The sequence below is a fragment of the Hordeum vulgare genome, chromosome 5H (genome assembly GCF_904849725.1).
Source record: "Hordeum vulgare subsp. vulgare chromosome 5H, MorexV3_pseudomolecules_assembly, whole genome shotgun sequence".
Lineage (NCBI taxonomy): Eukaryota > Viridiplantae > Streptophyta > Magnoliopsida > Poales > Poaceae > Hordeum > Hordeum vulgare.
The window spans coordinates 547,411,531-547,438,431 of NC_058522.1; the positions used below are offsets into that span (position 1 = coordinate 547,411,531).

General features: G+C 43.2%; 1 pseudogene; it reads left to right on the forward strand.

Moving 5' to 3' along the window:
* The first annotated feature begins 3,592 nt into the window (after positions 1–3,592).
* Positions 3,593–25,633, forward strand: LOC123397232 (annotated as a pseudogene).
* Positions 25,634–26,901: the final 1,268 nt, after the last annotated feature.

A 26,901-nucleotide genomic window follows, 5' to 3' on the forward strand; every position in this document is an offset into this window, starting at 1 on the left:
TGAGAAAGGGTCTACCAAATATGATGGGACAAAAGCTATCTTGTGCGGTACCAAGGACGAGGAAATCAGTAGGATACTTCGTCTTACCACACAGGACTTCTACGTCTCTCACAATTCCCAGAGGGTAGATAGCGTCTCTATTAGCTAGCGTAATAGTGACATCAATGGGTTCTAATGCAGCAAATGCAATCTCATCTTTGATTTCATCATAGAGAGAACGGGGTATCGCACTAACACTAGCTCCCATATCACATAAACCATGGTAACAGTGATCTCCTATCTTAACAGAAACAACGGGTAGGCCAACTACAGGTTCGTGCTTGTCTTTCGCGTGAGGTTTAGCAATTCTAGCGGAGTCCTCACAGAATTTGATAACATGCCCGTCTATGTCTTCGGCTAAGAGATCTTTGATAATAGCAACACTAGGTTCAACTCTAATCTCTTCAGGGGTGCAAGTGGTCTAATGTAACCCCTACGTATCACAGTTGGAGGTTTAGAATAATTCTTCATCCTAGCAGGGTAAGGTGGTTTCTCAGTGTAAGCACAAGGAACAACAGGATCACTAAAAGCTATGATTTTCTCCTTAACTAGATTGGTTTTGGCTATGTTGCTTTCTACACGAGGATGATATTTAAACCACTTCTCTTTGGGAAGATCAACATGAGCAGCAAAAGATTCACATAGAGAAGCTACTATCTCAGAGTCAAGTCCATACTTAGCGCTAAAATCTCTAGAAGTGTTTGTCTCAACAAAAGATTTAACGCAATCAAACTGGAAATTCATACCTGACTCCTTACCTTCCTCCAGCTCCCAATCTTCAGAGTTGCGTTTGATTCTCTCCAATAAATTCCACTTGTGATCAATATCCTTCTTCATAAAAGAACCGGCACAAGAAGTGTCAAGCATGGTACGATCTTCATGAGAAAGCCGAGCATAAAAGTTTTGAGTGATGATTTCTCTCGAGAGCTCATGATTGGGGCATGAATATAGCATTGATTTAAGCCTCCTCCAAGCTTGAGCTATGCTTTCCCTGTCACGAGGCCAAAAGTTATAAATAAAGTTCCGATCACGATGTACTAAATGCATAGGATAGAACTTTTGATGAAATTCCAATTTCAACCGATTGTAGCCCCATGATCCAGCATCATCACATAACCTATACCATGTCAACACCTTATCCTTCAAAGATAAATGAAAGACTTTCTTCTTTACCTCATCCTCGGGCAAACCTGCAAGCTTAAATAAACCACAAACTTCATCTACATAGATTAGATGAAAGTCTGGATGTGAAGATCCATCTCCTGTAAAAGGATTAGCCAGCCGTTTTTCAAGCATACCCAAAGGAATTTCATAAAAGATATTTTCAGTAGGTACCTCAGGTGATACCCCGAACAAACTCCTCAAAGGAAGAGTTTCCATAGTGACAAGTGACAATAAATTTCAGCACAATATATAAATGTTTCCTTACCAATTTCCACTTACCAAAGGCGCTTCACTCCCCGGCAACGGCGCCAGAAAAGAGTCTTGATGACCCACAAGTATAGGGTATCAATCATAGTCCTTTCGATAAGTAAGAGTGTCGAACCCAACGAGGAGCAGAAGGCTCTGATAAACGGATTTCAGCAAGGTAATAACTGCAAGCACTGAAAGTAGCGGTAACAAGTGATTGTGTAGCGAGGTGAAACGCAACGAGCAAAAAGTAACAAGTAACAAGTAGTAGCAACGGTGCAGCAAGTGGCCCAATCCCTTTTGTAGCAAGGGACAAGCCTGAACAAAGTCTTATAGGAGGAAAAACGCTCCCGAGGACACACGGGAATTTCTGTCATGCTAGTTTCATCATGTTCATATGATTCGCGTTCGTTACTTTGATAGTTTGATATGTGGGTGGACCGGCGCTTGGGTACTGCCCTTACTTGGACAAGCATCCCAATTATGATTAACCTCTCTTGAAAGCATCCGCAACTACAAAAGAAGAATTAAGACAAAGTCTAACCATAGCATTAAACTAGTGGATCCAAATCAGCCCCTCACGAAGCAACGCATAGACTGGGGTTTAAGCTTCTGTCACTCCAGCAACCCATCATCTACTTACTACTTCCCAATGCCTTCCTCTAGGCTCAAAAATGGTGAAGTGTTATCTAGTCGACGTTCACATAACACCACTAGAGGAAAAACAACATACATCATATCAAAATATCTAACGAATATCAAATTCACATGACTATTATCAGCATGACTTATCCCATGTCCTCAGGAACAAAAGTAACTACTCATAAGACATAATCATAATCATGACCATAGGTGTAATGAATAGCATGAAGGATATGAACATAAATTCTTCCACCAAGTAATCCAACTAGCATCAACTACAAAGAGTAATCAACACTACTAGCAACCTTACAAGTACCAATCTGAGTTGCGAGACGAAGATTGATTACAAGAGATGAACTAGGGATTGGAGAGGAGATGGTGCTGATGAAGATGTTGATGAAGATGCCTCCCCTCCGACGAGAGGAGTGTTGGTGATGACGATGGCGACGATTCCCCCCTCTGGGAGGGAAGTTTCCCCGGCAGGATCGTCGTGCCGGAGCTCTAGATTGGATCTACTCAAGTTCCGCCTCGTGGCGGCGGCGAAACAACGAAAAAGCTCCCGATTGATTTTTTCCAGACGAGGACGCTTCATATAGAAAAAGAGGGGGGCTAGTGGGCCTTCAGGCAGCCCACAAGCCTGCCCTGCGCCACTAGGGGGTGGTGGCGGTGGGCAAGCTTGTGGGGCCCTGGTGGCCCCCCTCCAGTAGTTCTTTCGCCCATTATTTTTAATATATTCTAGAAAAAATCCACGTAAATTTTCAGGGCATTTGGAGATGTGCACAATAGTGGACTAGGATTTGCTCCTTTTCTAGTCTAGAATTCCAGCTCCCTGAATTCTCCATCTTCAAATAAACCTTGCAAAATAAGAGAGAAAAGGCATACATATGGTACCACAAGTAATATAACAGCTCAAAAAGCAATAAATATCAACATGAAAGCATGATGCAAAATGGACGTATCAGGCAACAACAACTAAGCCACGGCCAGCAACAGCAGCAAGCAGGGCATGCAGCGAGCAAGCATCAGCTAGCTAGCTGGTAGAAAGGCACGGCAAGAGCAACAACACAGCTAAGGCAAGCAAACAAGAGCAGTAGCTTGGCACGCAAACAGCAAGGCATCGGCTATAGCACCAGCAGGCACGCAACATAGCAAACAGCAGCAGGCTCGGCAGGGGAACAAGGGCGGCGCGGTGTAGGCAGAGCACGTCGGGCGCGCGGGAACGGCGAGCTCGGCGGGGGAAGACCTCGGACCGGCCACCGGGATGTGGCAGGGAGGCGAGGCGAGCCGACGCGGCACCGGCGAGCGGACCATGACCAGTGAGGGAGGAGCAGCGACGCGCCGGCGGCGGAGGGCGCAGGCGGCGGCCAAAGCGAGGTCGGGCACCGGCGTGCGAGCAGCGCGGCAGCATGCAACGAGAGGGAGGAGGTCGGGGCGAGGGCGAGGCCATGGCATGCTGACGATGAGAGGGGCGAGGTCGAGGGGCGCTGCACGGGCGGCGACCATGGCGAGCAGGGAGGCCGCGGTGGCTGAGGAGAGGCACAGGGCGGCGACCAAGGTGCCTCGGGCGAACGGCGAGGCGAGGCGGCAGCAGGGCGAGCAGGGTTGCGCCGGCGTCCTGGAGGGAGCTTGGGCGGCGACGCAGGGAGAACTGCTGGCGGCGGCGCAGGAGAGGGGCGATCGGGAGGCTGTTGGGGAGGAACGAGGAGAAGGAATCGGTCTGAGGGGGAGGAACGAACGAGAGGAGGGGGGCACGAGGGAGACAACGGCGCAGGAGGGAGCCACGAGAGGGAATCGGGTTGGAGGGGCGCTAGGGTTGGAGGGGAGGCCTTGGGCCTTGGCCGGCTGGGCCTTGGGCCTGGGATCCTCCTCTCTCCCTGCTAATCTTTGGTTTTTTTATATTTAAAACAGAACACACGCTAAAGAAAAAGGTTTAAATAAAAGAAAATAATATAAATGCTTTTGGGGCTCCTTTAAAAACCATACCCCAACTATAAGAAATAGTTGGGCATTTTTTTAAACGAATAAAAAATAAAACCTTTTTTTGAAGAATAAAACAAAACCCTTTTTTACAAAAGAATAAAATAAACCCCTTTTATAAATAAAATGCGACTCTAGTTTTGAAAATAAACAAAAGGAAATAAATAAAGGAAACCCAAGCGGTTGCCCCCACATTTAATAAAAGGATTTTTAAAAGAAGACAAACCTTTTTAAAATAGGGGTTAAAACGGAAACTTTTACGCAACAACAAAACAAATAAAAGAGGAGAGAGAGGGAGTTCCTATTGCACGCAAAGACACCGAGAGCACTTGAAGCACACACACTCAAAACACGACACGCAACAGACGATGCAAGATGCCATGCATGATGCGACGATGCAGGCTAAATGATGACGCAACAAATAAAAATAACAAACGACAGAAACGGAATAGAAGGGGGAATCTTCTGGAACGTCGGTCTCGGGCTGTCACAACTAATGCAGCTAGTCATCCTAGAAAGAAGAAGAAAGATGATAGGAACCTGCACGCTAGCAACCCTGTTGCCGCTATACCTGAGAGTCCAAACGATGTCTCTGTCTCTGATGCTGAAACACAATCTGGTGATGAACATGAGCCTAATGATAATATCAATAGTACTGTTCATGAATATGCTCAACCTAGCAATGAAAAGGATGTGGAGATTGAACCAAGTGTTGATCTTGATAACCCACAACCTAAGACTAGAAGATACGATAAGAATGACTTCACTGCTAGGAAGCATGGTAAAGAAAGGGAGCCATGGGTTCAGAAACCCATGCCCTTTCCTCCCAAACCATCCAACAAAAAGGATGATGAGGATTTTGAGCGCTTCGTTGAAATGATCAGACCTGTCTTTCTACAGATGCGTTTGACTGATATGCTCAAGATGTCTCCGTATGCTAAGTACATGAAAGATATTGTGACTAATAAGAGGAGGATACCTGATCTTGAGATCTCCGCCATGCTTGCCAATTACAATTTCAAGGGTGAAACTCCTAAGAAACTAGGTGATCCCGGTGTGCCCACTATACCTTGCTCCATTAAAGGCAACTACGTTAGAACTGCGTTATGCGATCTTGGAGCCGGTGTTAGTGTTATGCCTCTCTCTCTCTCTTTATCGTAGGATTGAACTGGATAAGTTGGCACCCACTAAAATCTCTCTGCAAATGGCCGACAAATCAACTACTTTCCCTATCGGCATTTGCGAGCATGTGCCTGTTGTGGTTGCTAACACCACTATCTTAACAGACTTTGTTATCTTGGATATTCCCGAGGACGGTGCCGTGGCTGTCATCCTCGGAAGACCCTTTTTAAACACCGCAGGGGCTGTTATATATTGCAATAAAGGCAATGCCACTTTCCATGTCAACGGTAATGAGCATACGGTGCACTTTCCGAAGAAACAATATCGAGTACATTGCATCAATGCTATCGAAAAGACTTCATCAATTCTCATTGGGAGCTTTGAATGCCCTATTCCTCATGTCAAGATGAAGTATGACTTGCTTGTTGGGGAGATACACATCCCCATTTAGGTGATCTAGTGACTATTCGGAAATTCTCCGTTTTCTTTTGTGATTCCAGAAAGTTTTGTCGAGGGGATTTGATCAACCCCATTGACGGATTTCTTTCGATGACCATGAGATGGATGAATCGAGGAGTCACAAACCTCTGTTCCAAGCTTTCATCCTCCATTGCTTGGAAGAAAAATGATAGCTTTAGTTTAGTTTTCCCTGTTTTTTTTTGTTTTAGCATCCAGTAGAAAAGTACCCCAAAAATCGAAGTTCTCCGAATGCCGTGAAAATCAAGTGTGATTTTTTCTGGATTTTTTGAAAAATACTGGGAGAAAGAGTCTGTCTGGGGGCCACACCAGTGGGCCACAAGCCCTAAGGGCGCGGGCACCCCCTGGTCGCGCCACCTAGGCTTGTGGGGCCCACAGGCACCCCCTCCAGTCATTCTTGCTCCCATCCAGTTCTCCTACCTCCAGAAAAAATCGTTTCACACCTCAAACCCGTGTTCTTGCTCCTCTTGCTGGGATTTTCGATCTCTTTGCTCAAATCAGCGTTCTTCGAACTGTTTTGGGGAAACTACTCCTTGGTAAGTGACTCCTCCATTGGTCCAATTAGTTTTTGCTCTAGTGCCTTATACTCCGCGTATTTTTGCTGCCTTGGTGACCATGTTCTTGAGCTTTGTATGCTCATTCTAGCTAGTCCCAAGTAGTTTTGATGCGTAATATGGTCTCTAGGCACTCGTTGGAGTAGTTACTACAAGTTTAGTTGAACCTTGTTCACCTTTCCTTTGGGTCACTGTAAATTTCAGAAAAGGAAGATGTTCAGGAGAAGCTTTCATGGTGGTTCCTCAAGCAAGAGAGGTCCTCGTCTGGTGATTAGGGAGCCTGATCCTTACCAACCTAGGGACGCGCAGGTACAACCATGTGAATGGCCGTCTGATGAATTTATGATTGAGGCAGGTTTCAAAGATGAGTTTGATGCATTTGTTCACAACGTCGGACTCGAAGAATTCATCTCCGATAAATGTGAACAGTATGTTGCTCTCACTGCTCTTTTGTTCGTAGATTCAAATTTCCAGCTGGCCATGAGCCATCGGTGTTGTTCGATCTCTATGATAAATCGTATACCATGGACTTAGAGGATTTCAGTAGAATTTGGAAAATACCTATTTGGGGTAGCCTCAATGATCCTCCTAAATCTTCAGTTAGAGATTTTTGCGCTGGTATTACGATTGGAGAAACTAGAGACATTACGCAAGCTACCGTGGGGAGTATTCATTTTCCCGCCTTGCATTACTTTGCCCTCTTCATAGGCAGATGCATTAACGGCAAGATTGAGCATTGTCACCTCTGCGCACCTTACCTTAGTATCCTTAAGAGCACAGTGACGGGTGACAAAAGCTTCAACATGGGAGCTATTATAGCAAGGAGGCTGAATAAGAATGCTATTGATGGGGATTTCTTTGGCGGCATCTATGCCACTCGCATAGCAAATTTTCTTGGATTACCCATCCGTGCAGGAGATCCCCCGCTCCATACAAATTTCCTTGACCGCGTCGCTATGACACGCTACCAGTTCCTTGAGAGGGATGATGAATCCCTCCTATACCGACTGATATTTAACATGCAGCGTGTTTTCCATATTACCCTTCCTGCTCCTGCTCTCTTTGATTTTCAGGTAAAACGGAGATATTACATAACCAGAGGAGAGGCAGAGGAGTATGAGAGGGAGGCGAAGGCTGCTCGTCTCCGTGAGGCAGCTATTCAGGCAGTGGCTGCAGCGCTCCCGTATAACCCCGATTATGATTTTGGGTTTCGCCAGGACCCTCCTTGAGAGTAGAGCAACTTAGGCCAAAAGCCTAAGCTTGGGGGAGTACGTGTTCTCACCGACTTTAAATTCTTGCTTATCCTTTCACTTTGTTAGCCGGTGTTCACACTTTGCCACTGTATCATCCATGCTAATTTATTTTCTTTTTCTCGTTTTCTTTTCGTGTGTCTGTCTAGTTTGAGAAAACCCAAAAAGATTTTCTTTTTCTTCTTTTGCTTGTTGGGAGCTTTCCCGTGTCGATAGTTTTCTTTTTCTTTGGGTCAAGGTAGAAGATATTGGTTACAATGTTTAGTGGCTCTTGCATGCATACCTGTTTAGCTTTCAAAGAGCGATATTACTTTGTCTTCTCCTTTGTGTTTGCCTGCAGATTCCAGCTTTAGTCCAATGCACGAGCACGCTTATTATTGTTCACATCATTTGGTCGTGCAAGTGAAAGGTAATAATGACGATATATGATGAAGTGACTGAGCATGGAAAAGCTAGTATGAACTCGATCTATTTTGTTTTTTAAAATATGACTAGCTCATCATGCCTGATTCAGCTTTGTTGTGAGAGAAACATGTTTGCAATGACAACTTAGAGATCATAGTTGCTTATGTCATGCTTACTTAGCTAGGAGCTTATAATGGTTTGACTTGGATGCCCACATGAATGTTGAGATAACTATGATGTAGTATGATAGGATGGTATCCTCCTTTGAATGTTTCAAGTGGCTTGACTTGGAGCATGTTCACGCATGTAGTTGAAACAAAATCAACATAGCCTCTATGATGTTCATGTTCATGGTGATTTATGTCCTACCCATGCTTGCACTCAATGTTAGTTACTCTCAATGCATTTTGATGACTGTTGTCGCTCTCTAGTTGGTCGCTTCCCAGTCTTTTGCTAGCCTTCACTTGTACTAAGCGGGAATACTGCTTGTGCATCCACCTCCCATAAACCCAAAGTTGTGCCATATGAGTCCACCATACCTACCTATGTGCGGTATCTACCTGCCGTTCCAAGTAAATTTGCATGTGCCATTCTCTAAATCTTCAAAAAATAATCTGTTTTGCATGCCCGAACCGCTCATGTGGTGATAGGGGGTATTGGTATCTTCCATGCTAGGCGTGTTATCCTCGATATGTGTTTATTCACTATCATTCACGAGAAAGGGGCCGGTAATTGGAATTCCCAATTCCATACTCAAATCGAAAAGATAATTGCAAACAAAACTCCCCCAGGATTGTTGTTTGTATGGACGGTACCCGAGGATTCGGCTAGCCGTGGAGTGTGATTGATTGGTGGTGTGGGAGTCAAAACTTTACTTTTTTGTTTGGGAACCGCCTATAGCATGTGTAGCGTGGAAGATATTGAGAACTCTAAGTCATTGCGTTGACATTGAAAGCATGCCACCCAAAATTATTATCTCTGTTTTCAAAGCTTGAGCTCTGGCACCTCTGCAAATCAATGCTTCCCTCTGCGAAGGGCCTATCTATTTATGTTCCTGTCGAGTCATCCTCCTCTTACAAATGCACCAATTAGAGAGCACCTCTGTCATTTTTATGCTTTGCTTTTAACTGTGTTGAGTATGACTATGACTGGATCTTCATTGCCATGAATTACAATGTTTAGTCAGCCCTTGGTCTTTTAAGGTGCTCTGCATTTATGTTTTGCGGTCTCAGAAAGAGCTAGCGAGATACCATCTATTCGTATTGCTTCATGTTGTTTTGATTGAAGTGTTGACACTTGAGGCTTATTATTATTTGCTCGCTAGTTGATTATGCCATTGATATGCGTTTACCGTGAGACCTAGATGTCATTTGCTTATGTGGTTTGATTGTGATGTTGTTGAAATTATGGTTGTGAGTTAGACATAGTTGCAACAACAAGATCAAACAGAGTTCGTCAAAGTTTTTCTTTTGTCTCTCTCAGTTTGTCAACTGAGTTGCTTGAGGACAAGCAAGGCTTTAAGCTTGGGGGAGTTGATACGTCTTCGTCGTATCTACTTTTTCGAACTCTTTTGCCCTTGTTTTGGACTCTAATTTGCATGATTTGAATGGAACTAACCTGGACTGACGCTGTTTTCAGCAGAATTGCCATGGTGTTGTTTTTGTGTAGAAATGAAAGATCTCGGAACATCCTGAAAATTTACGGAGTTTTTTCTGGAATAGAAGAAAAATACATGCGCAAAGTTCCACGTGAGGGGCGTGCCAGTGGGCTACAAGCCCCTTGGCCGCGGCCACCCCCTATGGCCGCGCCATGAGGGCTTGTGCGGCCCATGTGGCACCACCGCCCCCAATCTCAGTTCTATATCTTCCATTTCGCCTGGAAAAAAAAATCAAAGAGAAGGTTTCATCGCGTTTTGCGATACGGAGGCGCCGCCACATCCTGTTCTTCATCTGGAGGGCAGATCCGAAGTCCGTTTCGGGCTCTGGAGAGGGGAAATCGTCGCCATCGTCATCATCAACCTTTCTCCATCGACAATTCCATGGTGCTCTTCATCGTTCGTGAGTAATCTTATCGTAGGCTTGCTGGACGGTGATGAGTTGGATGAGATCTATCATGTAATCGAGTTAGTTCTTGTCAGGGATTGATCCCTAGTATCCACTATGTTCAAGATTGATGTTGCTACTACTTGGCTATGCTTAATGCTTGTCACTAGGGCCCGAGTGCCATGATTTCAGATATGAACCTATTATGTTGTCGCCAATATATGTGTGTTCTAGATCCTATCTTGCAAGTTGTAATCACCTACTATGTGTTATGACCTGGCAACCCCGGAGTGACAATAGCCGGAACCACTCCCGGAGATGACCATAGTATGAGGAGTTCATGTATTCACCAAGTGTTAATCCGTTGGTCCGGTTCTTTATTAAAAGGAGAACCTTAATATCCCATAGCTTCCATTAGGACCCCGCTGCCACGGGAGGGATGGACAATAGATGTCATGCAAGTTCTTTTCCCTAAGCACGTATGACTACATACGAAATACATGCCTACATTAGATTGATGAACGGGAGTTAGCCACATATCTCTCCGTCTTATAGTTGTTACATGATGAATCACATCCGTCACACTCATCCATCACTGATCCAGTGCCTATGAGTCTCTTACTACTGGTTCTCGCTATGTTACTTTGCCTAGGCTTGTCCCTTGCTACAAGAGGGATTGGGCCACTTTACCTTGATACTCATACTTTGCTTGCAGACACTAATCTTTCACGTGTGGTTGAATTGACAACTCAGCTGCTAATACTTGAGAATATCCTTTAGCTTTCCCTTGTGAGCGAATCTATAAATTTGGGTTGAATACTCTACCCTCGAAAACTGCTGCGATCCCATACGCTTCTGGGACATCAGAGACGAAATTGAAGACCACTTGCGTGTTTATTTGTACGTGTTAAATCTACATGCAAACCATGTTTAAATAGAAGACCCATGTTTCTGTTCTGCATACTTTTTACGACCAAAACTATAAAACACAAAAAAATTACGGGTTTAACCACTTATACGGGGTCTACTAGAGATGCTCTAAGGAACAACTAGGATCCTTTTCAATGCGCAGCTCGGCTCAATTATGTCCATCACTTCTCAAAGGCCGAGGTGGTTTTGGTCGCCTCATATGCGGTCCAATGTCAAGACTTCAGTGTAGATGGTAACTTCGTTGAACTACTTTTTAAGACTGACGACCAAAGATAAAGGGCATCTCGGATAAGCCGAAGTGCATCCAAACTTGAAGACCGGTTCAAGGGCTAATGACGATGTCCCATCTAAGGGGCTTTTCATCATGTCCTCTCATGTCATGGTGGGTCGGATCGAGGACCCTTGTCGGTTTCGGAGTGCGCCACATCAAGCCATGACACATTAACGGTAGGATCCATAAGACTTAATGTGCACCCCGAGAAGCCTCATTTCGTGGAAGACTTAGTTTCCTCATATGAATCAACTAGGATGTTGTAACCCTAGAATCCTACGGTATCTTATCTTTACCTAATATTAAAAAAAAGACTTTCATAGTTCTTCATAGGTCCCCTTTTGTATCCCTTAATTTTATGTTAACCATAAAAATTGACGGCTGATATTTAAAAATAGATCTGCATAACGGTTCGAATAAAAACAAAGACATGGTGGACTCATATACACAATTATTTTGGTCCAACAAACATGTGTCGTTCCCCACATCAAACAAACATGCATGTTCCCGATCTAAAAAACACGTCGTTGCCCTTTCATATATACTCCCACATGCTCGGGCGTTGCTTGGAGACGATGAAGGTGATGCCAAGCACAGTGCCAGCACGCATTGTTCCGACCGATAGTGCCTCGGTCGCGTCCGGCGTGCGGCCCGCCGGCGTCGGAGTGAGGCAGGGGGTTGCTAGGTGGACGCAGGGGAGCGAGCTGAATGGTGCAGGCAAGATGCGGTGGTGCGAGGAGGACGAACGGGCAACGGCAGAGGGCCCCGACATCCACAGCGCGTCGGCTGCATATCGAACCCCTCGCATCCGTGTGGTCATCACCACATGCACTGGCACATGCAGGGATTTTGGCCATGCCATATCGTGTCTAGGGTGTAGTCCCTTCAACGCGATGTTGTTGGGTGCTCTCATATTACCACCTACCTCAATGGAGAAGACAAAAGCATGTTGGAAAACTTTCTAAACAGGAATTTGGGGAGCAAACTGGGGAAAAATCACTAGGAGTTAAATGGTGAAATTTGGTGGTTAAGCTTCACCTGGGAAGGTAGTGATGTGGTAAAAATTTAAGCTCAAGGAGATCAAGGAAATATATACTTGATTCACAAAGTGCCATTTCTGACCAGAAGCAAAAATACTTTTTAGGGCTGAAATTCTCCAAATGACCATGACATATTTTTTGCATGGGGAGGTGAGGCATGATCCAAAGGATATTGATGGAATTTTTTTGAATTTTCTGAGCAAGAAAAATGAAGGTTGATTCATAGCATGGTGAGAAAATACTCATTTTCAAAGAGAAAATGACAGTTTCTCTCTTAAAGAAAATTATGCTATGACAAGATTTGGAAGAGAGATGAGATAAGGAAGGTTTTCGATGCTAGGGTTCACTTGGAAGAAAATCAAAAATTAAGTCGAAGTGTGAAGTCCAAAAGAGTTGATAGAAAATCCAATTTCCAAATAAAATCTTGAATAAAGCCAAGTAAAAAGAAAAATATAAAACCAGGGTGTCACAAGTTGCCGTCGGGGGAACCATCGCCACGTTGATCGTCTTTGTCACCTCCCTCATCTCTTTTCAGCAGTCCACTCTCCCGCACCCCGTTATAATTTCCTACTTAAAGATGGTGCTTTATGCCACACATTATTATTCAATGATGTGTTGCCATCCTATGATGTTTAAGTAGATTTCTTTTATCCTTTGGGTTGATTGACGGTGTTGGATTGTTTAAGTTGTATGTTTTATTTTGGTGATGTCCTATGGTGCCTTCCGTGCCGTGCACACACGGGGGAGTCCCGTTGTAGGGTGTTACAATAATGTTCATAGTTAGCTTATAGTGGGTGGCTAGAGTGACAAAAGTTTACACCCGATTAAGGGGGTTGTTGCGTATGGGAGTAAAGGGGATTTGATACTTAATGCTATGGTTGGGTTTACCTTGATGTTTTCTAGTAGTTGCAGATGCTTGCTAGAGGTTCAATCATAAGTTCATATGATCCCAGTACGAAAAGTATGTTAGCTCATGCCTCTCCCTCATATCAAATTGCACTGATGATTATCGATCTTGTTATCAATTGCATAGGATAATTCCACACACCATACCATCATTATTTCACACTCGCTATTTGTAATATGTTGTAATATATTCTTACTTTATTTAGGCAACACCTATTTTATATTTTAGTTCTTCAATATCATGTAAAGTTATCCTCCTTGTACCCACAACGTAGTTTTATTTCTTGTCTCTAGATAAAAATAAAAGCTCGATGTACGTAGAGTTGTGTTAGTAAAAGATAGGACTTGAGAGAATATTGATCTCACCTTTAACTTTTTGTGGGTTCGACACTCCATACTCACCATTTTCATCTTTGGAAGTGCTACGGTGATTCTTTGCACTTGAAGATTATCAGTGACTAGTGGAATAAATTTTCTATTTTGCAGAAGTACTAAATTAGTGTGCTTTTTTTTCTCAAAAATCACTTTAGCAATGCATTTATTACAATGCATGCATGTGTGATCATTAAGGGCGCTCCCAATTCATTGGCTTTTTATAACTTGTCATCCTACGTGTTAATAGATTTGCAAAGAGCAATGCTATACATACGTAGACTTACGAATGAGTTTTACGTAAACTCCAGTTGGCAAATTCTGATTGAGAGTTGAGGGAATGAGAGGCCAACCCACCTAGAAATCAGGGGGGAGAGAATGTGGTGAAGGAAAGTTACGTAAGGGTATATAAGAAAATTACGTAGGTGTAGTATTATTGATTTGCAAAGACAAACACCCCAATGCATAGTATATTTTAGGTGTTGTTTCTAAGTGATGTTACATTTAATTGGTTTACAGTTCACATATGAACTTTAATATTATGGCCTAGTTGTAGAGTACTCCCTCCGTACTGGTGTGTAAGTCATCTTACGTTGTGCACCACGACCAAGGCAAATAGAAAAACAAGACAACTTAATGTTTATTTGCTAATTAATACCGTTGCATACAATGAACTGACTATTGCATGTCATGCTAGGTAGTTTCAAGTAATTAAAACTTGTCCACATTCACGATATTTGCTTGCGTGACTTGTCCACATTCACGATATTTTAATTATAGAGTTTTTCTCATAGTTCAAAATAATTTAAAAAAAATAATTAGAGATAAAAATTGCTGCCGTGTGTAATTGCCACCATGGGTACAAAATTATTTCTAATTATAGCATACACGCTCCACATCTCTCATTAGTTGATTCCTTTATTCATATTAAAAACCAAGAAACAAGGTGAGAGTTGATGCACGCGCCTAAATATTTTTGGTTTATTTGATTTTCATAAGATGACTTATACACCAGTACGGAGGGGGTAGAAGAAAATAGAAACTTGAAAAAGAGCCACACCGAATCAAAGATTAATTACACTATATAGAAAAATGTGCTAAGAGTAGTATAGAAAAATGTTACCATCACATAGCATTCCCGGCACAAGTAACAAAAATACAACCATATATGATACTACTTTTGTGACACTTTGCATTATGAAAAGGCAGTAACTTCGAGTGTGACTCAATGGGTCACGAGCGACACATAAGACTTAATCTCGTTCGTTCCTTGCTGCCTCGTGATTCGGCCGTGGTAGTTTTGTCTCCCCGTTCACTGGCCCTGGCAACAGCTATGCTGTGGGCTAATGGTATGGATTTGGCACAAATGCACGCAACTGTTCGGCTACGATTCACATGTTTAGCCTACCTTTGAGCGGCCCGCGTGCCCTACCTTTGAATTGGCACAACTGTCAGAACCCTCATTATTGAGCCCGTGAGGCCCGCAATTTCTAGGGTAGTGTTAACAGCCCGCGTGGGATATTGTAGGAGCTCCCCCTCCCTCGAGCTGCCGCTCGTTTGCACATCTCTTCCTCCTCCACCAGCCAAGAACACAACTGCGCCATGGATGAGCTCACTGCACAGCAGTGCACTATGCCGCTCTGGTAAGTAGAAAAGTAGCCCCCTAATCTGATTTGCTTGGTTCTCTATTTGTTTGGTAAAGCCCTTGATCCAATTTGATGGGTTCTCGATTTGGTAAAGCCCCTGGTCCGATTTTATCTCTTTTTCTTGCCAAATGCAAAGTATTGGAGTGACAAATGCGGATATAGTCGCCATTGCCGTGTCGGTCGAGTCGTAGGCCTCTCTCAGATTGGCGGAGGCTGAGTTGTTGCGTGATGGAGATCCAGGGCTGTTGGTCATGGGTGCATTTTGCATGTGGGGCCTTTTAGATTTTGTCGTGGTCATGCTTACGACCGGGTTTGGGGAATATGTGTTGGTACACACAATGGTCTTGCTAACATTTTCTTCTGGCCTAACCTGTAATTAGTATAAAAATACAATCTTATTTGCCCATGTTATTGCTGTTGGAGCATATATCTCCATATGTGGTTTTGGTACTTGATGACAATTCCTATGGACTAATGGTTGCCTTAAGTTACATTTATAGGATTTGTCCATAGGCACTTCTTGAAGTCCATCTGTTGGGTTCAAGGAGTTTATATGATGACCAAGATGGTATTCAAGGTATTATCCAAAGAATGGTCATAGAGACACATGGTTGATCAAGATCTCATACAAAGAGTAAATCAAGATGATCAACACACAAAGCGTATAAGATGTACCGAGAGGGATCAAGTGATCCCATGGTATGGATTTGTCCATATGCACTTCTTGAAGTCCATCTATTGGGTTCAAGGAGTTTATATGATGACCAAGATGGTATTCAAGGTATTATCCAAAGAATGGTCATAGAGACACATGGTTGATCAAGATCTCAGACAAAGAGTAAATCAAGATGATCAACAAACAAAGCGTACAAGATGTAACGAGAGGGATCAAGTGATCCCATGGTATGGTAAGCATTGTCCATTACATGTTTGTGTACTAACCCATGGTCTTCGTGAGAGTTCTATGTGGGGGTTAGGTGTGTTTACATGGGCTTGCGTCAAAGGGAAGATCTCATACAACCCATGCAGTATGACGTCAAGTTGTGATCATCATCAATGGTTGCTCAAGATCTCAGACAAAGAGTAAATCAAGATGATCAACACACAAAGCGTACAAGATGTACCGAGAGGGATCAAGTGATCCCATGGTATGGTAAGCATTGTCCATTACGTGTTTGTGTACTAACCCATGGTCTTCGTGAGAGTTCTATGTGGGGGTTAGGTGTGTTTCCATGGGCTTGCGTCAAAGGGAAGATCTCATACAACCCATGGAGTATGACGTCAAGTTGTGATCGTCATCAAGATTGCGATGTGCAAGTTCAAGTGGATCAGCACGAAGATAGCATGCTTGAAGCTTGACGTCCATTGTGGTGGCAATGTACTTGTGAAGATATGCTGAAGAATGGCTCACCCATAGTGAGTATGGGGGAGCAATCAACTAGTCTTCATCAAGCCAACACAATCAAGAAAGGTGGTCCATCTTGAGGAAGCCAAGATCATCATCATCTAGCTCAAGAGGACGAGGTGCAAGGTATAGGTTTGCCCTTGATAGGTTTTCTGGTTAGGATAGATTGTTGTTCTATCAAGGGGGGCTCTCAAGTCAGTAGCTTGATCGTATCGTTCGTTGAGAGCTCAAACCATTTGCATCCTTGCATCATACTTCTTGGTTCTTGTTTGGCGTTTCTCTTTGTGAGTTTTAGAGCTTATGGTCATCTTCGTGACAAGCTCGAGTTCATCGAAAACGGAGTCCATATGCATCTACTATGATGTTTTCGATGTTGGAGTTTTTGCCTGTTCTTCATTCATAGAGATCTCACATCTCTATATCTTTGGCATATTCATAACCGCATGGTCTTAAGATTTCCAACAAGCTTAGTCATAACCGCATGGTCGTTGTTTGGATAGCCCTTGTCGTCCTGAATCCAACAAGCTTGGGTTTGCTCGATTCGGAGCTCATATGCGAAAGTTATGGTTGTCTCAGTGGCGAGCGGTAGTACCGCTGGACCTAGCGGTAGTACCGCTAGAGTTGGCGGTAGTACCGCTGGCCCTAACGGTAGTACCGCTGGCTCGCGGTAGTACCGCCCCTGGTCAGCGGTAGTACCGCTCCAGGAGCTTAGTACCGCCTGCCTAGCGGTTGTTCGTGGACGGACCTTTTTGCGAAGACTTTCTTGGCGGTGGTAGTGCCTTTGCACTACCAGGGGCCCGGCGGTAGTACCGCTGGGGCCAACGGTAGTACCGCTGGAGTGCCAGCGGTAGTACCGCTGCAGCTGGCGGTAGTACCGCTGGAGTGCCAGCGGTAGTACCGCTGCAGCCCGCGGTAGTACCGCTGGAGCTCGGGCAGAGAGTGGGGGTAACGGTCTGATTCTTTCCCCCACTATATAAAGGGGGTCTTCTTCCCCCTTGGCTTCATCCATCCGTTGAGCTCTTGTTCTACCTCCATTATTGACATTCTTAGAGCTTGAATACTCTCTATCCCTCCAATGATTCTTGCTTGTTCTTGAGGGAGAAGAGAGAGGAGATCTAGATCCACATCTCCACCAATCACTTTCTCCTCTATGTGAGGGGAACCCCTTGGATCTTGATCTTGGAGTTCTTTGTGAGCTCCTTGTTCTTCCTCTCATATTTCTCCATAGCTTTTGTTGTTGTGGAGGGATTTGAGTGTGAGGGACTTGACCACTTCGTGTGTTCTTGCCATTGCATTAGTTGCATCGGTTTGAGTTCTCCACGGTGATACGTGGAAGTGAGAAGTTGAGAAGCTTACTATCTTTGGTACTTAGTACCCTTGATATTGTTCTTCGTGGATGCTTTGGCGTCCTAGAAGCTTGGTGGTGTCTCGGAGCTCAATCATTGTGGTGTGAAGCTCCGGGAAGCGTCGGGGTCTCCAATTAGGTTGTGGAGATTGCCCCGAGCAATTTGTACGGGTACCGGTAACCGCCCCCAAGGGTTGCCACGTGTACGGGTTCGGTGACTGCCCCCAAGGGTTGCCATTTGTACGGGTTCGGTGACCGCCCTCAAGGGTCCCTTAGTGGAATCACGACATCTTGCATTGTGCGAGGGCGTGAGGATATTATGGTGGCCTTAGTGGCATCTTGGGGAGCATTGTGCCTCCACACCGCTCTAACGGAGATTAGCATCCGCAAGGGTGTGAACTTCGGGATACATCATCGTCTCCCCGTGCCTCGGTTATCTCTTACCCGAACCCTTTACTTATGCACTTTACTTTGTGATAGACATATTGTTTATTGTAATATATCTTGCTATCACTTAGTTGTTTATCTTGCTTAGCATAAGTTGTTGGTGCACATAGGTGAGCCTAGTTGTTTGTAGGTTTTGTGCTTGACATATTAAACGTTAGTTTTATTCCGCATTTGTTCAAGCCTAAACCTTAACTATTTTAAAGCGCCTATTCACCCCCCCTCTAGGCGACATCCACATCCTTTTCAATTGCAAATGATTGAAATTCACTATGTGTTGGGAATGCTTACCGAGGCACCATGGTAAGAAATTTCACCGCCACCCAGACTTACGGCTATTGTGTCCACCATATTTTTCATGGAATCATAATCAAACAGAGCAATTCGAGGGTACAATCCGCATGTTCTGTTCAACGCTGTGAGTTTGAGGCTATCGAGAACGAGAACCTGCAAGATAAAAAATTGGTGTTACATTTCCTTGCTATTCTACATGTTCATTGTGATGTTAAAATGTAGACAACAAATTATGCCATGATCGCACCTGCAGAAAAAGATGGGAACCGACAATGTGAATGGTAGGGTTCCTCCTTGTGACATCTGACTTGAACTTCCGAACAACCTGAAAGAGATGTCTGAGCACGTACTGACACCAGTTCCATTCCTTGATTTTTGATATATCATTCAAAGCTGCCCAGAAATCTATTTTGATGTATTCATGCTTGGCTGATGGCGCAAGGACGTGCCCGACAACAAAAATGACAAATGCAATCTTGAAACAATCAATATCTATCTTCCTAGAATCAGCGGTTATGTCGTGTAGTAGATAAGCCTCTGCTGCCTTCAGACTGTGTGTACCTTTCTCACAAAAACCGGCTGCTGCTCTTGTATACTCAATGCATGATTCTGATGGGTCAACCTCTTCATTAGTAATTGTTTGCTCGCCCAATGGGATTGCAAAAACTAAATGAATATGCTTTTCGGTTAACTCCAGCGTGCCCTGGCCCTCTAGATTAATCTTCTACCATGACTTAATTTCCAGCAGGCCATCAAAACCAGATTCTCTAACTAACCGCTTCTTGAACTGAGAAAGCTTCAAAATAACAGCTCCTAGTTTCAACAAAGATAGCCTAGAGGTAATTGAAGGGCTGTCTGGGGCCCGTTGGAACAGCCCGAGCCCTCTAGTTCGCTATTTGCTTCATCCGGTGATTGCTCGGTAATGGATTCTTGATTTAGAATAGATGGCGATTGATCGGGAACAAAAAACCTATCCATTCAAAAGCCCTAAAACGACAACAGAGAAAAGTTTTGCCAAACAATCAGTGATGGACGATGGGCAGCGACTAGTAATCCAACGAACTGTATTGTATAAATGAACAAGTTGGGGGGAGGGGGGGGGTTGACGCAATGGTACCTTGGCGCGGAGTCAGGTGGCTCCACGGAGCAACATCCGTCTACTTGGTGTACGCCGGTGAGGGGAACAGTTTGCGTGGGGGCGTCCAGTGGTGTTCTTGGCCTGCGGAGTGGAGCTAGAGATCGAAGAAGAGATGTACCTGCGCTCTGATCTTGGCACATAAATGGGTCCGATGGTGGGTGACAACACAAGAACAAGCCCGTGACCATACCGTCCGCCGTGCATGGGGCAGACCTTTTAGCACGTCTGTTGATTTGACGGGATGATGGGGTAGTTTGTACAAAAAACCAGGCCTAGCTAATGTACTTGTTCTAGTAATGTAGAAGTTAATTGAGCATTGGCTATGTAAGTGTTGTGCCATGGATAACCAGTATATAGTGAAGATAGTTAACGTAATAATTGATTTTATCAGTGATAGTTAACGCAATAATTAATCTTACCAATAATAAAATGTTGGCTAACTACTAACAAAGTAACATCTAGAAGTTAATTATAATATATTTCGTAGCTTGATTTGATACACGTGGTGTTATATATATCTATATATTATAAAATTTGTTCTAATGATCGCTTAGTGCGTCTATTGTTATTGTCAGTAAATTAATACTACGTTGATGAAAATTTGATGGAACTACATTATCGGGGAGAATGGATCATCGGGTCACCAGCCTGTGGTGGGTCACATGCGTGAGGCCAGTTGGCGCCATTATTGATCCCTTGTTCGGCCTACCTACGTGATGTGCTACTGTTTAGATTCCTCTCTACAAATGCCTATTAATTTTCTGGATACAAGGAGAACCTGATGCATACGGGGGCAAAGCGCCGTAAATACGGAGACAACACAAATCCCAATACCACGAACGGTAAGGATAAAGTCTTGCCCTTAGCTCGTCCTACAACAGGCATGCATCTTCACGGTAACTTTCCACCATGACTAGCCTTATTACCTTTCTCAGTTTATTAGTTCCTTATATTTTAATGACATACTTGAATAAAAAAATACTAATGCATGACATAAAAAATTATAGTGTTGGATTCGTATTTAAATATAGTTTCACTTGGTATATTTAACTTATATTTCATTGCTAGTTAAAATATAACATCATATACAAAGGGCTAGTAAACAAGGATAAATACACCAGTACTTCCCTTCGTCTCAGTGTATACAAAGGGCTAGTATGAAAAATCAGATTTTTCGTCACATTATGAAAAAACAGATTTCCCAAAACGTGAAGACGAGGAACATTAACTTCTGCCTCGATCCACACCCAGACTCATTCACCAGCGGTGCTGCCTCGTTCTCCCCCCGTGGGAACCTCTTCCCTCCCCTTTTTCCTCTTCTCAAGTGTGAAAGCAATTCTGCATGCACCCATGCCTCACTCGTACCGCCGCGAGACCTACGGGACAGAGTACTGTTCATCATTGATTCAATAGAAAGTAACCCATTGGGCCTCGATCGGTTGTCTTGAATACGGTTGAAACAACAAATGCCGAGGTCTCGAGGAGGTGGACTATTTAGTGCTGGACGAGCCCTCTCCGCTGAGCCCTGAGCGTCACATACTGCTGGCATAGTGGAAGAGGCCAGCGGAAGGCAGCGAGAAGGAGAACAAAGCAAAGGTGGCTGAATAAGCAAGGTAAAATCTAAGCATTGCATTCCCAGTCCTAGAATAACTCTCTGAGAATGGCTTCTTTCGATTTAATTGTGGATGTTATTGGGGGTGGGGGTTGATTCTTTCTGAAAACCCTCTTTCTTCTGTTCCTCTACTAGCTAGTGCTAAATCTCCCAGATGATTTTGACCATCCTTTCCATGGGTTTGGCGTGATTCTGAATCCAACATCGCATTTTCCTTCGTTAGTAACGTGGTCAATACAAGTAGATTTGTTGTGCGTGGAGAGATGGGGGCGGGTGACGGCGACGTTGTGATGGATGCGCATGCCGGTGGCCACGCCGTGTCTGCAGTGCACTGCACGCGTTCTCGATGCGGTCGAGGGAGCACTCCAACGAACCGGAGAATCAGCCGCCGGCGGGGTGGTTGGTGCCGGAGAATCAGGGTTTTTTGCAGGTCACCACGTCCAGCCGTCAGTTGGTTAGCAGAGGGGTGGGGACAAGGAAGTGGGCAGCGTGAGATTGCCGAGCTTAGGGCATGTACAATGGTATCTAGTCAGCCGTGTATTACGTATGTCATCTCAAATTTTTCGTTACGTGGAGAAAAGAGAACTAGGAAAGAGACAGAGGGTGTCTGCAATTTAGCAGACGGTGATATCCAACAATCTCGCTGCTTACCGATAGCCTTGTTCCCGTTGTACGCCGAGGCGTGGTCAGTTAAAGCTTCGCATGCAGCGGCCCGCCTACGATCTCGCCAAGGAATGCATCAAAGGACAAACGTTCGCATGCAGCAGCGTGCCCCACGCAGATAGCAAAAGAGCACACTACTGTACATGATATTTTTAATGCTATCTATAGATGACGTGGAATATTATTACAGATTGCATGTGTCTAGACTGATGTACATGCCCTTAGACAATCTCAACTTGGCCAGAAGAAATTGGGTTTGTGGAGAAATCTTCTTTTTCTCTTCAATCCATCAAAGATCAAACTTTATTTATTTTCAACTTAAGAAAGAATCAACCTTTCCCTAGAAAAAACCTAGCCACCACACAGATCTCCTCGCTAGCGGATTTAGTCAGTCTCCCTTGATGCCATGGCCGGTTTCAGTTGACAGGAGGCGGGGAGACCATGAATCTTCATAATCTTTTTTTATTTTTTTAAAACTTCGACTTGGTTAATATATACTTCCTCCGTAAAGTAATATAAGAGCATTTAGATCATTATTTTAGTTATTATCGAAACACTCTTATATTAGTTTACGGAGGGAGTAGCTTTCAACCTTCGAAAAAACTAAAAAAAAAGAATTAAACTTCCAAATTCATATTGAGGATATACATGAAATCGGGTTAGGTACAAGCCTTCTTATTGTTTCATGTTATCTTACCACCTATCACTGTAAATTAATTTTGCACTGCAGAGGGCTGCAAAAGGGATGGGCACGTCTTCTGAAAGCTGCAAGCTGCAGGATGAGCAATACCAGTATTACAAGAACTTGGATGATGAAAAGAAGTATTTCTTGGTGCTTATGTTGGGTGATTTCCAAGATGCCATGGTAACCCTATTACCTATCTGTGTTTTTTGAAGATGAATGATGTTTGTACGAGTATCTAGTACTTTAGTTCCGTTAATTGCAGTCAATTTCTTGACGGGCAGACTATTCAGTTAGTGTACGAAAAATTCCACATGGTTTTGGGGGCAATTACAAGTAAGGTCCAGAGCCATTTTCCAGTCTAACATGGTCCCTCTCATAATCTCATTAAGACCATGTTAAATTTGCTCGTTTCTTAAAGACTAGGAATGCTAAGAGTCAGATATCAGAAAGGCAAAGTCGAGATATACCTTGATTATAACTATTGTCATTTGGTTGCGCATAAACTATCCGTAGAAGAAGTCTTATATCTGTCTGCAGATTTTATTTTAATTTTTGATAAAAGTAATATATTAACAGACCATCTATTAATATCAAGATTCTTTTCTGTAGATAATTCCAGAAGAAGTTGTGCGGCGTTTCAAAGGCGAGATCCCAGGAGAGATCAAGCTAGAAACCCGAAATGGTTACAGTCATACTATCGTGGTTGCCAAGAATCAAGGAAAGCTTGTCCTTACCGTGGGTTGGCGGCAATTCGTTGAAAACTATGATCTACAAATGGATGATTCCTTTATATTCAGATACAAAGGGAACTCTCAGTTTAGTGCCATGATCTTTGATGAGCTTGGTCGTGAAAAAGCATTATCGGTTGTGCTGTCACCTTTTTGTCCTCAGGTCCAAGACAGGCGCAATGAGGCACATGAAATTGGGTGAAATATTAGACTTTATTATTCATGGCTTTATTGCCAGGTACCAAATTTCACTTCAAATAGCTTTTATGCTGCAGGTATTCTCCAAAGATGGACGTGACTCGGGAAAGAAGAAAACGCCGGACTGAATATCACTACACAAACTTGGATGATGAGAAAAAATATTTCTTGGTGCTTATGATGGACGATTTTCAACATGAGATGTTAAATACATATTGAAATACAGTACACTCCCTTTAATTTGTTACTTTGTTATTTTCCTGAAGACCAATCAATTTCTACTTTCTAGTTTGTTCTGTTGCAATATATATAGTTTTAGAGACATATACAAACTATATGTAGTCTAGCAACTTTTGATGTTGTCTCATGTTAATCTGATGCGCGGATTGAATACAGCATGGTAGCACATTTTTTTTGAATGAAGCATGGTAGCACATTCAGAGATGTTTGTTTGCAAAAAGTTTTCCTTATAGTTCGAAGTGTTTCCCTTGGTATGTTATGTAGTCAGATATACTGAACGTACAAATTTGCTTTCATAATAGAGAACATCTTTTTAATCCTGTTTGCGGTCCATTTTTCAAACAATAATATTGGTTGTTTCTCTCCAGATCGTCCCAAAAGAATTTGTTCAGCGTTTCAAGGGCGAATTCCCAAGAGAGATGATACTTGAAACACAAAATCGTCGCAGTTACAAAATTGGAGTTGCCAAGAACAATGGAAAGCTTGTCTTTACAGTGGGATGGGGGAAATTCGTCGAAACCTTAGGTCTAAAGAGGGCTGACACCATAGTATTCAGATACAATGGGAACTCTCAGTTTAATGTCATAATCTTTGATGAAGATGGCTGTGAGAAGGCATCATCAGTTTTTTTGGATCCTTCTCCGCCTCCAGTGCAAGAAAGGCGCACAAGTGCTACTGATACTGTCGAAAGTTCTCATGTTCATACTCCAATGGAGTCACCACGCCTCAAAATGGAAATGGATATGTCATGTCAAGACAACAACACCGTGATAAGTATTTCCTCCTGCGATTCATCAGGTCTCAATTTATGATTATAGATATACCTTCCCTTGCAAATCAATATCATAGTTTTATAGCTAATATTTAGTTGTTTCTTTTCTTTGCACAGGAGAATCTTCCTCTGAAGAAGAATATGTAGTACGTAAAGTGCCTCGTTCTGATTATGTCAGGAAGACGAAGGCCAGGCAGTTGAAGGACGCCAATGGAGTGACCACACTATCTTCACTTAAGCAGGAGCATTTGAAGGATCATTACATTACCGCCCACAAGACCAAACTAACTGCAACTCAGAAGGAAGTGGTGAAGCAGAAGGTCCAATCCATATACACAGAGATCCCCATCTTTGTTGCTGCGATGCGCAAGTACAATGTTGTTGTAGAATATACGCTGGTGAGTTACATTTTTTAATGTGTGTAAACTGTAAAGTGCTGCGAATATTAATGAAACATTGTCTGATAATGTAAATTCATAACCAGTCATCTCTAAATTTAAATTCAGGTTGCTACAATTTTAGGAAGCAATTTAAAAGGTTACTTTACAGCGTTTTCTTGCCATTATCTACTAACTCGTTTGTTCACTGTAAACAGAGTTTCCCCAGATACTATGCTAAGGAATATCTTGGAGAGGAGCCACACATGTATCTTCAGCGGCTGGGCCGGAAGTGGGATGTGTGGTTTAGTGAAAAGAATAAGTGTAAAAATCTCAGGAGGGGATGGAGACAGTTTGTAGAAGAGCACAACCTGAAGATCGGTGATATCTGCCTCTTTAAACTGTTGAGCATTCAGAGTAGAACCATGGAGGTCTATATCATCCGTGATCATCTGTGCAAACGATGCCAATTATCTTAATAGGATAGGATAGGTGTTTGAACATCTAGATCTTTTAGTCATCTCCGGCTTTGGCGCGAAGCTCGCCTTGTATCTTTAATTTTTACTCCTTGTTCCTTTTATTTGTACTCGGTCGAAATTTGCTTTGGATTAATATATGGCTGCATGCATCTATTGATGCAGAGGCCGGGGCTAAGCCTCTTTTTCAAAAAAAAAAACGATGCCAATTATCGGGCAGGTCTCCAGAATGACGGTGAGAGGGAAGCGGCTTTCCAGGGAGGGGCTGCTACTCATCATGCGGATGGAGCACGTGATGCTGACCCAAGGTTGCTTCGCATCACTAAAACCCAAGCTATGGAAGAAGATGTTGTTGCCCTTGATGGTGCCTGATCGCCCAAGGAAAAAGTCTGGTGTCTGAACCAAGCGTAGCTGCAGTTTTTGCGCCCTCTGGAAAACGAGCGATCCTATCGATCATAAAAAGTTGAAACTACCCTTGTGCTCGATCTTGCTACGTATTTTCTTGTTTTCTTAGCAGGGCTAGCCGTGCACGAGGCCTGGAACTCGAATTAGTTGTAGTTTAGCTGCCTTTTAGTTCCTTTTTGCACCTGTTGATGCTGCCTTTGTGGTCGCAGTTGATGCTGCCTTTGTGGCAGTTTGCGATAAATGTTTTTTGGACGCTTTCGTTTATCGAGATGCCATGTTGCCGAATTAATTCCCTGTCGGAGGTAGACTGACAATGCTTTCATGTTGGTGGTAGTGCTATTTTTGTTGGTTCATGAATCGCTAGTGATGGTGATATCATAGTGCTTTTGTGTTGATTAGTGAATTGCCAGTGAAGTTTTCTATTTTCTCTTTTAAGGATAGCAGATCCCTTGTTTATTACCACTGCACCTGCAGGATGATGCACGTTATTGCTGACCATACTTCTGAGTTCTGATGCAAGGTTGAATAAGCAGTAGCCGTATCCAGCCACAGGAGTGTTGCGACAAGTGTGGATGTTTGGAGCTCGTCCTCCACGGAGGCTAAAATGTTTGAAAAGTTCAAAATTCAAACTTTTTTGTTTCAAAAAAAATCTGAAAACAAATATGCAAGTAAAGAAGGATGTTATGTATATGCGTGTAAATTTTAGGATGAAATACCTTGAAATATGATCTACACAAAAAAAACAAATACGTGACCTGAAAAAATGAATAGTGTCATGTGTAAAAAAACCTTAGATTTGTCTTTTTTGTACAACCCTCATTTCAATGTTTTTTAAAAAAAATTTACACACATGTGTGTTACGCCTTCACTTATCTTTGTATTTTTTCAGAATTTTTTGAAATGTAAAAATATGAATTTTCATGAAATTTGAATATTAAATTTAAAGGCCTTCATGGAGCCCGGCCACCAAACGCAATTTCCGGTGTTGCCAGACCTTCAAGTTCACGAAATCACTAATAAAGATCATTCTGATCTT